This window comes from Maylandia zebra, linkage group LG14 (assembly GCF_041146795.1).
Source record: "Maylandia zebra isolate NMK-2024a linkage group LG14, Mzebra_GT3a, whole genome shotgun sequence".
Classification (NCBI taxonomy): Eukaryota; Metazoa; Chordata; class Actinopteri; order Cichliformes; family Cichlidae; genus Maylandia; species Maylandia zebra.
The window spans coordinates 29,887,803-29,904,259 of record NC_135180.1 but is presented as its reverse complement, the minus strand read 5'-3'; the positions used below and the strand labels follow the sequence as shown (position 1 = coordinate 29,904,259).

The 16,457-nt window shown below is 39.4% G+C and overlaps 1 protein-coding gene across 4 annotated transcripts in view; it reads right to left on the bottom strand.

Annotated features, from left to right (window-relative positions):
• The window catches only part of robo1 (roundabout, axon guidance receptor, homolog 1 (Drosophila)), a 225,071-nt gene extending 214,876 nt beyond the window's left edge, over positions 1-10,195 (bottom strand). For 2 of the 4 annotated variants that reach the window (XM_076873327.1, XM_076873328.1), the window contains exon 1: positions 9,847-10,194. The gene's annotated coding sequence lies outside the window, so the exon portion shown is untranslated. Of the gene's footprint in view, positions 1-9,846 lie in introns of all 4 variants that reach the window. The other 2 variants (XM_076873331.1, XM_004558241.6) reach the window with 2 other exon arrangements.
• Positions 10,196-16,457: the final 6,262 nt, after the last annotated feature.

Genomic DNA, 16,457 nt, shown 5'->3' with positions numbered 1-16,457 from the left:
CTTCAAATAAAAAACTACAGAAAATTGCTCAGTCAAAGCCGGAGACATGCCTTTCATCACCAGAGATGATCCTTCACTTGAAATTTGGATATAAAAAAGAATTAACTGTTTGCCCTTTGCACAAGTTATAGGTTTGTTGTAAAGTCATAGAGCACACAGGTTGGAACAGAACTTCCAGGGAGCGGTGTAAAAGTGATAGCCATGCTAAATGTGACATTGACCAAGTTTCAGAATTAAAAAATTTAAGTCTGTTAAAGATAAAGTGATAAGAAGAAGTCAGAAGTCACGTGTGAATGCTAAACTTCTTAAAAGGATAAATCATCACTTAAATCATAGCTAGAAAATGTTCATAAACTTTCAGGGTAAAAACATTCATAACCTATAATCCCCTTATGCAATGGGAGATGCCAAAAACTAATTATTATTTAATGTTTAATAGATAACGTTAAATAGAATAGAAGTTGCGTCCAGCTGCAGCAGCTGATTCAAAATTCATGATGAATAATAAAATAGTACTCTACTGAACTATAGTCTTTTTCTTAAAATTGGCAGATATTTGACATTCAGTTTTAGCAGTAAAAGGTAATGCAGCACAAAAGCCTAGCGCATAGAAAGTGTCTTCTAAAATACCCAACTGCATTACTCTTGGATTGAGGCATTCGGGCATACTCAGTAGCTAAACATTATATGTTCACAATATCATAAATATCTCCAACAAATATTAAAAGAAGAACTTAAAAGTTTTACGACCAAAACAAGAGGCCATTGTTGCATTCAGGTGGTGTAAGTGGTAACTGAGAAGAGCAAGAGACTGAATAACTTAATAAAAAAAATAGCTCATTTTCACGCCAGTCAAAGTGAAAGTATGCTTATCTTGCGCTGTGCAACTCTGGTGCTAGAACACATTAGGTGGATCAAAATGAACCCTTCCAAAAGGCTCACAATACCTCAAACTAATGGTTTGAGACATCTGTAGATGAGCAACTCCATTGTTCTTCTAGGTGAAATTACTATTCTTGTCAATGGATTCTGGTGGCTTTGAAGAAAGCGACTTAACAGCTTTGAGTCCTCTGTTGGAAAAGAATGTTTGACTGCTGGGTAAAAACCCCAACTGAGTAAAATCAGTATACCCAGTGAAACAGTTACATTTAAAATATTATAACAGAATATGAAAAATGATCTTATTAAGTTTCTCAAAAATGTGCATTGGCTCCTGACTGCTTTTAAGTATGTCATCACATTTTTTTTCTAAATCACAGTTTTTGGTTGTAATAGATGTGCTTCTGACATCTCACATAATGCTTTGACTTGCAAATGAACAGCTAGCCCACTCTGTGGAAAATATCATCTAGCACCATTCAGTGTAAAAACTCCAGTAGGAATTTTATGCCCATATCTCCTAGACCTAGTTCAGGAACAAAAACGCTGTTCTTATGTGAACAGACATGAAGGGACAAACATAAACACACACACACACACACACACTCAAGCTCGCAGACAGACTTGGAGGGTATTCCTGTCTCCTGCACCCTGATGTAGATGGATGTCCCGGGCTGCTGATTCTGAATCTACATCAGGTCATTACAATAAGCTGTGAGGCCCCAGTGAAACCTGAAAAGTGGAGGGAGCGGAGCAGCTTGGGAGGAGAACTACTCTCCCAGCCCTGTGGGGAAACAACCTTGACATAGTCATCTGTCTTAGTTACATCGGAGTTAGACCTACTGACACATACACAGTGGAGCTGCACCAGCCCATGCAATCTGTGCCATGTTGTTATGATACTGCATTAAAGGAACTAATAGAGTGCACCTAAAAATATTGAAAATGTGTTGAATATCATAGATGACAAAGGTATTAGGCTGTTTGGGGTGGGGGTTGTTTCATGGTCAGCTGGTGGAAAGGGTGCAGCAAGGTTAGCAATAAACTCGCCTCAACACAGGTGGCTTCTGACCCTGAGCGTCAGGTGAGGGTAATGGGAAGAGGTGGAGTAGGGAGGCCGAGGGTGGACCAGGTCATGACAGATAGACACACAGAGATGAGAAGTCTGGAGAAAGAGAGAGAGGAAGAGGAAGAGGGAGAGAGGCGGGACGCTGGTGTCGCTGCAGTGAGCTCTCACTCAGTCACCCCAGGGCTGTGTTTACGGAACTGTCAGTCACGTGGTGACGCGTCTCCCAGGGGACATAGGCCACCAGGGCGATGAGAAAATAATAGCTCCTTCTGTCAGAGCTTCGAGGGACAGGGGTCTGATGGACACCACAGGGAATTAGAGCCAGCCTTTGGGACATATCCAGCCCAACACTTAAATACAAGCGGGATAGAGACTCACACACAAGACAAGGAGGAAGAAATATCTACCAGCCTTCCCAATAATATGAATATTCAAATGAACAGTATTCATATCCAAAACTGGAGTGCCCAAATGAGCCTTGTTGATAATATTCAGATAATGAAGTAAATAGAGGTAAAAGGTATAAACTGTGCTTTGTAGCGGTATATAATAGACGATGTAGTTGTTACCCTCATTTTCAGTCCAGATTACCTAATTGTGTCGGAAACCTGAGTGACATCAGCTATCCAAATCCAAGAAATCATCAAATTTGCTGGAACGCTACAAAATTTTGTTTCCTGGGGTTGCTTTAAGGGCATCAGAGTCTGTCAGTGCAGTATTAGCCAACTCTAAAGTCCAAAATGTCTTTCCATCCTTGCATGCAACAACAAACCGAGTTCTCAAAGTGCAATTGAGCCTAACAATAAGAGATGGCATATAGCTGAAAAATGTAATTGATTACCTATCGCAGAATAATTTTGAGTCTCTGCAAGTTAATTTTCACATTGCACTAAAATGAACAGTGATCAATGGCTGTCTGGCTGAAAGAAGATCGAGGTAGACACGGCTCGCAGTGAATGGGACAAATTTGCTGGTTTGCCTCAAAAACAAGCAGTACCAGATCTGACATAAAGCTGTCTTTACATCAACCTCTAAAGGACAAGGCAAAGTAAAAAAAAATACAGTATCGCTGTCTAAAAGCTGCAGCGCAGCCCTTGGTTATGAGAAAGACTAGAAACTACTGCTCCATCCATAAAATCTGACTTTAAATCAAGCTGAACCTCCATTAAAGGGTTGAAAGATAGACTAGTGATGCTCATCATTAGTACAAACACTCAGAAATCATGGGGTAGCATCTGTTTTCTGCACATCCTCCCACATCAATGCTCAGAGCAGCAGGCCTCGGGGAGGGGGGGCGTACAGACAACTATTCCCCCGTCCCTTACCATGAATAACAATCTCTACCTCCAGGTAATTAAAGGGGACAAACGATGTCCACAGGGCCACACCAACCCATCATTAAGCAAAGAAACTATTGCAAAATGTGTACACAGGCAGGGAGAAAGGGACTCTTTACACATGTATCCAAGTAGCATAATGGCCATTGATCAGAGTCGGCTACGAGAGAGAACATTTCAATATATCTATTGCGCTGATTAATCCATATATCTTTTTTTAATCTACCTGCATTAATGCAAGTCTGCACATTTAGTGCTTTGTTCCCAGCTGCTACAAAGGGGGTATCTACTGCCTTTGTCTCTGTGGGGAGCTGAGACAAGATGATGTGCTCCTTACTGATGACCTGGCCTACGTTATGGGTTACCACTAATCCCAGTGGCTGCATACACCTCAGCCGGCACATGCACACATTAAAAACAAAAAAGCTGTGCACATTTGCACTGCTAACTGATTATTCAGATTCATATTTGGGAGTGGATGTTATTACACACAAATAATGCAAATGAATGTGCACACATACACAGGGTACATTTGACTTTGTTGCAAATTTAGAGCAGCACAGACAACTGAGAGACTGACAGACAATACACACCAGGCAACTGTGTACTCTTTCTCATCCCATTTGGAATTGGGTATTGACATCAAACAATGAGCCACTGCTGAGTATGCAGAACTTGGCCACTATGTTTAAAGAAACTGCGTGAGACAAACAAATGCATGCAAATAACAGCTGGCATTCAGAATTTGAGTTAACAAGAACACACTGCAGAAGTGACCTTGCCTTGGTTTTTGTGCTCTCCACTCAGTCCAATGTCGCACAGTAAAAGGCACTTTATTCATTAAGTGTGCTTTGGGTAATATGGAGATTGAGGGACTGAGGCATTCTCATCCCAAGAAGCAGTGGAGCAGTTACTGCAGCTGACCGTGATATCAGAGGCACATGAAAGGAAGAAGGTAGAGCTAAGGCAGAAAAGGAAAAAAAAAGGGGGAGGACAACCTTCTGATAAGAAAAAAAATGTGATATTCAGCAGCCCCTTTCTGCCTCCACCCCACATTTCAAACTGTGTCCAGGCACAGGACAGTCCCCCAAAATCAAAAGACGCTTTAAAAATCCCCAGAAATGAAAAAACACCCCAAGTACAGCTCAGTGCCTCCCGCTGGGACCCAAGCTGTTTTATGACTTTAAAACCTGTTAAATAATGCAGCACATTATAGCAAGAAAAACACAAAATAATAAACCACAGATATCCTGCCAGATACTGGCTAGTGTGGGTGCCAGTGATGTAGGAGATGTCAAGACACTAATATTGAGTTTTATCGCAAAGTAGGCATACTCCAATGAGCTAGAGGAGAAAAATCAAGATATAAGATATGGCAGGGAAGAAAACTGAATTCTTATTCCTAACCCTTGGGTAAAAGCTGAATATGTAAGTGCAGTAATTCAAAGGTAACACTTAAAAAAATTTTTTTTCAGAGGCAGATGATAGGCCTTGGGAAATGAAAGAAGGAGAAGAATAAGACTTAAAACTATTTTTTTCACATTTCATTTGAATTCTTCACAAGAAAACATAAACTGAGATGACACTAGAACTATTGTGTACATTTTCCTGAGAAGGATAATGTCAGCAGTTGACTGACATTTGTGCACTAGTATTGTTAGTAAATGTCATAGCGCTATGTATCTGACTGTACATCCTCTGTATGGTCTTTAAGCAGTAATAGAGTGAGTTTTCAAGCGTTGCAACAACACATAGCTGCTTATTTGACATTTCCAACCTTCAGCATATGGGGGACTTGTGCTATTCTAGGAACGTGTTCCTCTCAGAAATAGCAGCCAGCATGGTAGACTTCTCGATAGCTAACCCTCACTATGAAGAAAGGATTGAGAACTGGATAAGTTAGCTTTCTAACATTAGCATTAATTCCCTCCTGCTGTGTCAGCAACTCCAGCGCCCTTAAGTTGGTCCCAGATTATAAAAAGGAGAAGCATCCTGTTTCTGTTGGAAGGGTATAGTCACGAGGATGGAAAATGAGAAAGTTGCTGTCAAAACCCACAGCGAGGAGTAGGTTTGTGTTGACCTCAGATCCGTGTAGACTCCAAGATGTAAACCATTACACTGACAGACTGCACAGATCTGCCAATCTAGTTAGAAGTACTAACAGGGGGTGCTGTCATGACAACAGCAATCTAAAAAACTGGTAATATTATCCCATTTTAAATGGTACTACCTTAATACGAACTTTAATCTTTAAATATGATTATTGTACTTTTTTAACTTTTGGACAGAAGAAAAAAAGCTCTTATGTGGCCTGTGAATGCAAAAATGCACAACTTCATTCACTTTTGATGTTAAACAACAGAGAACAACAACTTTTCTGTTCAACACTTCTAAACTGAAGAAGAACTAACAAAGCACTTGTCAACATTTTAACAATTAAACTTTTTTGAATATAAGCAACACCAGAAACCACATGACATTTAACAACATAAGCCACCACTGAACACTACAAAAAAGAGCATTTTTTGTCTCTCTTTCTACCCACAGTATATTATGGATTTTATTAATAAACTTCTTTTGTTTTTACTTTAACCTTTTTGTCTAAAAATCAGATGTCTTGTTAGGGATCTTGAGGCTGACAGTGAATAGTGAGGGTTTTTTTTTTTTTGCATTCACAGAAAGCTTTTCTCAGCATTTACATTTCTCTGTTAGCTTTACTATGTAGGGAAACTTGTGCATGCTGAGGAGGCTGACGGGCCAGGAGCTTATCACCTGATGCAGGGGCATGAAGCAGCTTACAGCAGCTGCACAACACAAACCCAGGGATAGGACAGCAGTCTATCGCAAAGGCTTACCCCCAATACATTTGGTTTGATACTAAGTGGCAAGCAGCTAAACATTTTTTTTAAACTTTTTTCTGTACTGAGGTGTGCAACAGGGCGTCTTAGAGCCAGCTACTGCTGATCGAGATCACACTTTATGTGGCCCATTTTACTCAGAGTTTTAGAGCAGCAAATGCACAGTTATCTTGAGACAAATCATGGAATACACTCTCAGCCACATTTTCAATCGTTTCCATTTCACACTTTATGGAGCTGTACATTGCTTTGACATTACAGATTTGGGCACAGAACAAATTCCTCTTCTGTGACAGTATGTTCATAGAAAAATACAACTACTGGCCTGGCAAAGACAAATATATTAAAGCTGAAAAACTATAATAGCCCTCATCAAAGAAAATATTGATGTGGTTTGAGAATCCTGTATTTTGACCAAGATGAAAAAGTGGAAAAAAATAGAAAGTGAGTCATTCATGAGACATCTGCAAACAAGCAACCTCTGTTAAAAATACACACATACAGAGTAAAGACAGACTTAAGAAAAAAGCAATCATCCAGGTACTTAACAGCATAAATCTCCATGTGGTGCTGCAAATTCTCTGTTTGATTCACACAACACTGAATCTCCTTGAGAGGCAAGCATAGACACCTTAAACCACAACTTTGATCACAATCTCCTGCATCCCATTTCTGACTTTTCTAGAAAGCCTTCATCTTTTTCTCATTCTGTTGTTTTTGTTAGTCATTTATTCTTAACTTTGGTCTTATAACATGTTTTCTTAACAATTACTTGAGGAACGTTTGATGAATTAAGATAAAAATGTGAGTCCTTAATTGTTTTGTGGCATACAGTAAGTTAACTGATTGTGATGGGAAAATTGTAATCCCTTTCCAGCGTGTCCTCCACGTGCAGATGAATGACAAAATCCAACAAGCAAACATACCCTAACTCCCTTAAGACGTGACTAATTGACTTGCCACCATAGGTGACTGACATGCCATCCAGGGGGCACCATAATGGCCGTGTCATGGGGGAATGATGAGACCTGCCGACAGCGAGCAGCCCTCGACCTTTTGCATGTGAGGTCGGGTGTCAGAGGGAACGGGATCTCCCCGTTGATGGAGCCACAGCCTCGGGGCTCTGAGGGGGATGAGCTAAACTGAACTGGAGTTTTTCAATCAAGCAACCTTGCAGGACAGCAATTTCATCCGGTATGACAGAGAAATGAAAAATAAAAACAATAAAATAGAAATCAATCGTCAGAAGCCTCAGGGTATTCAAACATCTTCAGGGTGGAAAGTAGATGAAGAAGAGTAATGGTTACTTCCTCTATCATTTTCACCTAACAATGGGTTATCGTTGTGGTTTTTTCTTTTTTGTCATTTTCTATTGCAGAAATGTTTCGAATACATGAAATACCTGCAATTTTGAATGATGGTTTCTTGTACTCTTTGGAAATCTTTCAATCTTCTTAACCAGTGAATACTAATAAGTGAGAACAGGTCTTTTTATAAACAGTGAAAGTGAAAGTGTGTAAACACAATCAAAATATTGTAATGCAATTCTGGAGATTTGTGACAGGAAAACCTTTCAAAGAATCTTTACTGATTTTATTAGTTACTGTTGTTGGTTTTACTCACAATGTATTAATGTTTTATTCATTACCCGCTTTGCTGTCTTATTTCCAAATATCCCTAATCCTGTTAGATGAGATCTCTTCATGTCCCGCTCTGACTGCCACGCACAAAATTTCAAGTCTGCTGATAAGCCCCAAATTTGCCATGACGGCATATATGATCCGCCTCTCTGGATTAGAGAGATTTACTGAAGCAACCATAGACGTGTGACCAGCAGTTCACAGTGGGCAAAGTCACCCATTCAACAAACAAAAGCAAGAGTAAGCTGCAAATAAAATGATTTTAAATTCTGCTATTATTCTCTCTGAATAAGTCCCTAATATCTCATTCTTTGTTTTGTCCCTGATCTCAATTTTTGAACCTAATTATTATCAATTTGATGCAGTGTGATATGGAATATCCAGCATGTTTAATATGCATGTAATATCATTTTCTTTGTCACGACAAAGAAAATGGTAATATACCGACATGTGAACTGGAAGTGCAGTGAAGAGGGAGAGATAAGATTACAGCAAAAATGGGATTTGGGAAAAATGAATTGTCTTTGTAATGTAACAAATGCTAAATGCACACAAAAGAATAATTGATAACATAATTAAATGTCAGTAACACAGCAGGAATGGGTATTATAAAAAGACTGATAAAATTATTACAACAGGAGAGTCGAATTTGCATGAGAAATATGTAATCTTATTATTTCCAATAATAATGTGTGTTTTTACATTAAAAAAAAAAGTCTTAAGAGAAGTTCCAGAAATTCTTACTTGCCTTCAAAAATGCTCAAGGAGGGACTTATATTATAGCAAAAAAGCCATTCATTGGTTTTAAAATCCAGCCAGCCCAATTCATCACCACCATCACTAAAACCAAAAATAGGAAAAAGATAAAGAAAAAGAAAAAGAAAAGATAACGCTGGTCAGCTCTCTGAGAAAGTGAATCAGTCTGTAAAGTGCCACTGTGCCAAATGCTGCCAAGACTATTAAGACTCACACAGTATTACAAAGGGCAGTCTGCTCTGGAGCTTGAGCTGAGATAGAAAATACTGTATGAAGCAATGCCATGGCAGCAGCATCAACGGCACTCCACCTGTCTACAGAAATCCTCACAGCCATATTGTAAATCTCAGATGTGAAGAGCTTCAGATTAGTGATAACAGCAATCACAGACAGGAGCTCCTCACAGTGAATCTGAGTTCACATAGCTGCAAGCCTTCAGCCAAGCAAAGTCCATAAATAGACCAAAAACTGTTCAAAACTGACTATAATGCATAACCATAACTCTTAATGCTTTAAATCTTAATATATAGCATAAAGTAGATCGTTTTACAATTTTAATTAAATTCCGTTTTTTTTTTAAATTCCCTTTGTGTTCATTCAAATGATGCCTGTTCCATCCCTCTCACTTTTTACTGTAGTCCCTGTTGAGATTTCAGTGCTGTAAGTCAGTGCCGTGGGAGTTACACGCATCACCCTGTACGAACCATGTTGCAGGTAGACCGGTAAAGAGCTTAGTTGTGTTTACCTTTCAAATCCTAAATGTCAGTCCCTGGAAATAACAAAAATACACGAGTACATTGCTTGATTCCTGTCACTGCTCTCCTGTGATGCGACAAGCCACGCGGCCAGTTGGGAAAGTTTCAGCACCACAGAAAAGGGACAGCTCCGCCGGCGGAGTATGACAGCCCATCAGTCAACAGGGTGCTTTGACAAGTAACAGACACACTTGTCAAATCACAAGACGACATGACACTAGCTGTGGAAATGGCTTTAAAATAAAATGTTAATTTTTACGACACAATTTTATGTACCCGAATACATTAAATTTGCTGTAAAAGTAGATCGCCGTGTTTTATGCGCTATAAAGAAAAATCTACCAAAAGGCACCAGTTTTACGCATAGAAAACCAGTGTGTCTGTGCAATGTGTTTAGTCAGAAGAACTGCAGACTAGCCTCCATGAATCACACAGACAATAGTACACAGCAAGCCTCCGCACCGACAGAAAGAGCACCATTTTTCACCAAACTGCGCTTGTCATCGCACTTTTCGCAGCACTATTCACTAACAACAGCGAAATTCAACTTACCTCTCCAAAATGACGCGACGGGCTGCTGCACGTGTGTGTGTTTCACTTAAAAGCCGAGGTGAGCCATGCCGGCTGGTCCGCAAAACTTTTATTTGCTGTGCACGTAGCTGTGAACAAAACCCAGGGACATGGACAGCCTACAACTAGTAACTGAGCGACTTGAGTGGAAGCGGGTTATCCTGCTTCCTAGAAACAAACCATTGGAAACTGGAACCAATGCAGAGTCCTTTGATAAACCTTATCCTTCAGGGTGAAAATGAGAAATTCCGGTCCGTTATGTACAGTGGTGTTAGGGTAGCGGTGGAGAGCCAGCGCATTCAAATCTGTTCATGCTTCTTCTGCAGGGAGCAGCCGCGTCAGCCTCTCTGGGTCCTAAAGCTGCGCTAAACTAACGGCACCGATATCTGCCTGCGTGTCTGTCAGAAGACTGCAACCAAACAGCCTCCTAAAAAATGCCTGCTTTATAGATGGTTCTCGAGGTTCTCGTGGCCACATCTTCTAAAGCAAACGAAATTCAAGACATTTTTGAATAATAACCTATTGTTGTTTTTTTCCCTTATAGAATCATTTTGAGAACAGTTGTCTTTTTTATATGAAACACTGGGAAGAACTTAACCTAGCTGTGTTTTGAAAACTGAAGCTTTGGTCGGGGTAAAACTGAGATTTGATAGTGAATTCATCAGGTAAAAAGTGTTTGAAAATTCACAGCTACTTTTTCAGCTCAGTAACAAGTGCAGGTAACAGCAAAGTCAGCTCTGGAAGGACGAGTACCCCACTTGAAAAATCACTTGTATGTTCAATCAGCTGCTCAAAACCCGGATACGGTTCAGTTTAATGAGCTGCCAATCAAACATATTTATCTCACAAAACTGTGTCCCTGAAACACATCATTCAGTGGTGGCGGCTTCGGGATGACTGTTCGGTTTGCTTTCCCCAGGTAGTAAAGGTCCATGTTTGCGCAGCTGGACAGTGCCAGCAGCCTTAATTTATGCGCCCACGACGTCACATGCGCCAAGGCGTTGGGTAAAGTAGAATATAAATAGGAGGGTGTGGCAATTAATTATAGTCTTCGCAGGTGCGTCACTCATCTCATACATTTTAAATGGCTTTGAAAAACACAAAAGGGCAAACTGCAAGCTGAGTTCAAACCCGATTCTTACTGTTGTCTGGCACAGACTGATATATTCACACATTCTGAATAGTTAAGATATATGATATTGTCAAGGCAAGAAATGTATGCACTAACTCATTAGCACTCACCTCAAGCTGTATTTGGATAATGATACAATGATAAATTCTGCTCTCTACTAGCAGCCCGACTGGCTGGAGATCCCAAAATTGAGCTGTGTAGCGGGCATTTGTCTCCAACTATAAGTGTATTTAATATTTCTGAAGAAAAAAACAGCCTACAAATCTTCAGATTTGCATCTGTTTGTAATCTGTGCTTAAAGAGGAACTTTCTCCCACTGCCTTCTTTAAAAAGAAAACCAGCATGGACAAAAGATTCTATTTGGCTTTAAAATTGAATTTCTATATTGATGCATTTATGTATTCCATCATCCTTTTGAATCAGTCCATCAATTCATGCATTATGCCTCCCATTTCTTTTTTCCTCCTGTCCAGCTATTCACTTGCCAAGCAATTTTGCAGTACAGTATTTGTATTCCTCTTATTTATTTACTTATTTTTTACAGTCTCATGTATTTCTATAAGGGTAAACATGAACACAACCTCTCCTGTCAATCAGCGCAGAAGCTGACTTTCTGAGTTGGACTGAACATTCAGACTGCTCCTGCTCTCTTTGCATCTTAACAAGTCTGCCTGGTGTGTCCAACGAGGGACAGAGGTTATGTCCACTGGGAATGAAGATCCACATCACAAACTTCTTATCTAGCAATGGACCTGCAGTCTGACTTACAAGTTACACGTGTATGTCAGACAGAGAGACCGTGTGTGGTGTCTAAATTGATCTAAATGCATCAATGAGATAAAATGCATTGTCTTGGAGTTGTTTAATAACAATTATGTGTCATTATATTTTAAGCTTATTAATTTCAAGGTCCTTGCATAGAGGTTAACATGACAAATGGCTGCCAATATTGAATAAGACAACTGCATACTGCTAGTTTCTGAGCTGCTTCATAACCAGTCTCTTAACTATGGGCACCATAGTAAATGAAACTGCTGCCATCTGCTATGAGCACTGCGCTGAGTCAAAATCCATTGTTCCATAATGATTATAATGTAAATATTCCTGTTGATTGACTATGTTTACTTGACCTGTTTTAATGCAAAAGGTTTCAATCTAAAATGTACTCTAATGCCATTAATCACTAAACCATACTGATCTGAAGACCTGAGCTGAAATATTTTAGTTGAAAGCTTGAATTATTATTCTATTCTTTTTGTCAAATAATCAGACCAAATCCTGGAGAAAGTATTAGGAGAATATTTGAGAAAGAAGTGAAAATATTTAGGTTCCCTCTGCATATCAGTCACAAAGGGTGGCAAGTTCAGGTGTCATGTTCTAGGTGTATGTTTGGTGGTCTGACATTATCTCAAAATCAGTTAAATTGGCAAATTTATTGACAAACAGTAGTTAGCTTGCACCTCATTACCTTAAAAAGTTATTACGCACCTACGTGGAATGAATATCTACTCAAGTTTCTGGTGCTTTGATGAATAAAAGGCCGGTATTAATAGGTTTAGGCTTGTTTTCGATCACTATTAACTTTAAGAAAAAATCCTGCTCTTTATCTTCAGCAGCTTGTTGATCAACTTGTCTATAGCTTGAGATTGGTAAGGTACTGTACACAGCAATTGGCCTCTCTGGGGACAACAGCAATACATGTTAATATGCTCTATATTTGACCCCCTTAAATTTAACACAGATATTTGATCCATTGTTAAAAAATATTACTAACGCTGCTTCAATACTGAAGGTACTGCAGCAATGATTAGATGGAAGACAATATGCTTTATTAAATAAAACTCCCATATGTCATGCACATATTTTCATTGCAGTTTGATTTAATTTCATTGTTTATACACTGTTGTTTCTTTAGCGGATGAGGTGCCATTGGAGGTCCTGCAATATGTCAGAATGTGATGTTGAAAGGCAGCTAAAGTTCAGATCCATTTATATTCACTCGGTGTTCGTGGATGGAGAAGAAATCTGAAGAGTCAGCTGCTGAGACTATGCTTGATATGCAGGATAACCGGCTGCATCTGCAACTTGTTAATCATATAAAAACAAGAAAGCAATGACACACAGTGAGGTCAGGCATCAGTCTTGAATAAAAGAATAACAAGAGATAATCTTTTATTCATTATTTGTTGAAGCACACAGGTGCAGCTGCAGAGAGAAGCCGTTCACGATGCAGGTATTAACAATGAATAAATATAAAGAGAACGCTGATCAAATACACTGGTGTGTTCATACAACGCCTGGTCATGAAAACAACCTGCATTAGTAAGTGTGATAACTTATGCAAACCACTGTCTCACATATTGCCTTGAGCTTGTGGTTTGGCAGCTGGTAGGTGGGAGAGTGTGAGATTAATTCTTTCACTCATTCTAACAAGACTTTTACCGAACATCTCATCAAACATTTATTCTTTTATGCTGCTTGCACCATAAGCCGTAATTGCCACCAGCATGCAAAGGTGCAAATATCCCAGGTACTTGATGGAATGATGCGTGTGTGCGTGAGCATGTGTGTGTCAGCAGCAGTGAGACGAACAGATGGAGAGAAAACAGAAGCAGTTGCAGATGGGCATTGATGGACTTGAACATTAACTTGTAGACAGACCGACAGGTCAGCTTTCCAGGAGGACTGCCACATGTTCAGCATAACCAGCCAAAAATACCATGCTGCTATTCTAAAACAAAAATACTTCAGTCTACACACACACACACACACACACACACCACACACACACTGAAGAATGAAAGCAAAGCACATCTGTACCTCACTGTTACACTGGTATAACAAGTCTGACAAACAGCACTTTGATATCTGCTCTCATACTATGAATAGTGATTAAAGCAAAGAGAAGTCTGTCAGAAAAAAAACTTGTCTTGTTTAAACACTGGGTGCATTCACAGCTGCTCAAAGGGCCCTAAGAGAAAAGTCAGACGAGGTAAACTTTGAAAAAAGAAACTAACTTTTAAGTACTTGGAATGTAAACTCTTTGAGGAGTAAAAAGCTGAAACTTACACAGTTAAAAGTACCAGTCAGAAAGCTGGACTTGCTTTTGATCAACTCACAATATTAGATCATCGGTCTCCTTGTTTTTGAAGGTAGCAAGACTATTTGTGTTGAGGAAAAGACACCATATGGTCATTACATTTTGTGAATTGTGCCATCTATCACTTTTTTATCCTAAGATAATATTGTATTAAATGGAATTCTACAATACAGAAAATATGTGAGAATACCCTCCAGTATGGTAAATTATATTTATGGAAAATATAGAAATGCCCCAGCAAATAACAACACAACCATCATGAATTAATTCAATGTATTATGAAGATCTTCTAATATCGAGTTTTTCACAGATTAAATCGTAAGCACCCGTCTATAGAGTTATATTAAATCAAACAGTCATAAACTGGCCACACTTGGAGCTTCAAGACAGCAAAACAGCAGAGAAATTAATTATGAGCAGGGAAGAAAGGAACTACACAACTGATAAAATATTGTATAAAATAAATAACATACTGAAAGACACCATACGTGGTTGCAGTTGGGAGAGTGCTGAAAACATTTTGAAATACACTGAAAACGTATGCAAACATTCTCCAGTGTGAATTTTGAACATCAGGTTTGAGCAGAATATAAGATCAGATACCAGCAGAGGTGTGACAGATGTTCTGCAATCAGCATATCACTTAAATTTGTGCTTAACTTGGTTTTTGGTACTTCTTATGAACTCTGTAAAGGTTTGCAAGACTGATCCTCATACTGGTAGGTAAAATAGGTAGGTAAAAACATTATTTAAATATTACAGGTAATTGGGAAGACAGAGACGCTACTGATAATGCTTTGTAGTTCACAGATTTTTTTATGACCTGAGTAATTTTTAAGCTTTCATCTGCTAAGAACAGGCTTTACTCATTAGTAAAGTAAAGTAAGACCATAAACGTAGTGTGAATCAGATAACTTGGAATACTTGAACTGCTTATAGTGAAAACCAAAGGACGTGTACTAGTCTGGCAGCTAATACTCCCTCATACACAATGGTGAGTTTTTGCATCGACTTTTTGCATGACTCAACAAATATAAGCAGTAAAGACTACTCGAAAACTACATTGAAGTACATTCAAAGTGGTTCAGGCGCTGTTTTGTTGTAATATCTGAGGCATGCTTGCTGGGTACAGACCTCAGGGCAGGCATATGGTTTCATGGATTCCAGTAGATTTCCCCTCTGTTTTGTGAGGCACTGAGCTCTTATGGTAAAAGGAAGTTCACCCTGCTTTGTTTGTCCCAGAGGCACTGCAACCCTTACTGGGATAACTATCAAGATAATTGAAGCAAAACTGCAAACAGATCCTCAGCTCCTCTAAGACAGGCAGAGGATGTGTTTGCAGGTTATCTTGTTTCTATTAGTCTGTTAAATCAGTTAAGCTGGTTCACATCAGTCCCATTTCACTCTCAGCTAACCATTGTTGAAAAGGGGGCATCATATCTGTTGTTGACATAACTGGACAACACCTCTGTTAGAAAAACCCATGCCTTGCCAATTTTCCCCTTGTCGCTGCTATTCCTGGAAGAGTTGTGTCTGTAAATTTAACACTATACCAGATTTCTGTCAGTGCCCTTTACAGCATCCTTGAGCTTCAGAAAGGACACAGCTCAAATAAAAAGGGAGCTGTTTGAATGCCTGGTGGCTTGGTACTCAGTGGGATAAAGACATGAAATACACCATGTGTCATCTGCCATCCACTCTTTTTTAAGCAATGTGTAGTTGCCAAGAATCCCATCCTGGGGTGTTCTTCTCTTCTATCAAAGTGGGGTGGATAGAAAAGAGCAAGTCATGCTCTGTCCTGGTCTTCAGCCACACATGGTTTTCTGTCACAAATGGAAAGCATCTGAACTGATTTCAAACTCCCTCACATATTCCTACAGTCCTAATTGCTTGCCCTACTTGTGATTAGGATGCTGTCATTTTACTTCACCACAGTTTCCAGTGTGATGACATAGCATGACAAAAACACTTTTCCCTCCACTGCCATACTACAAATAAAGACTTGGCCTCCAATACCAGTGCCACGTTTACAGAGGAACAGAGGTAGTTGTCACAAATTGGTCATGGAGTTGACAGCGTATTGTGTTTGTGTTATTTCCACTTTCTCCTGCCATCTATAAGTCTGAAGCCCTGCAGTATAGCTGCTGTCTTGTTTGTTCAATAAATGCTGTGGCTTTTCACACTGTGTGCCATATGCCACAGTTAACAAACATCCTACAATACCGAACAAAGAAACAACTTATTACAGCTATTCCTTATGTGTACATACATTTGAGATTGCGCTACGGTTTAGAGTTATGCATTATAAAGTGCATGGGCATTTGTAGTGACAGGTGGGGATCTACACACATGTTTGTACAC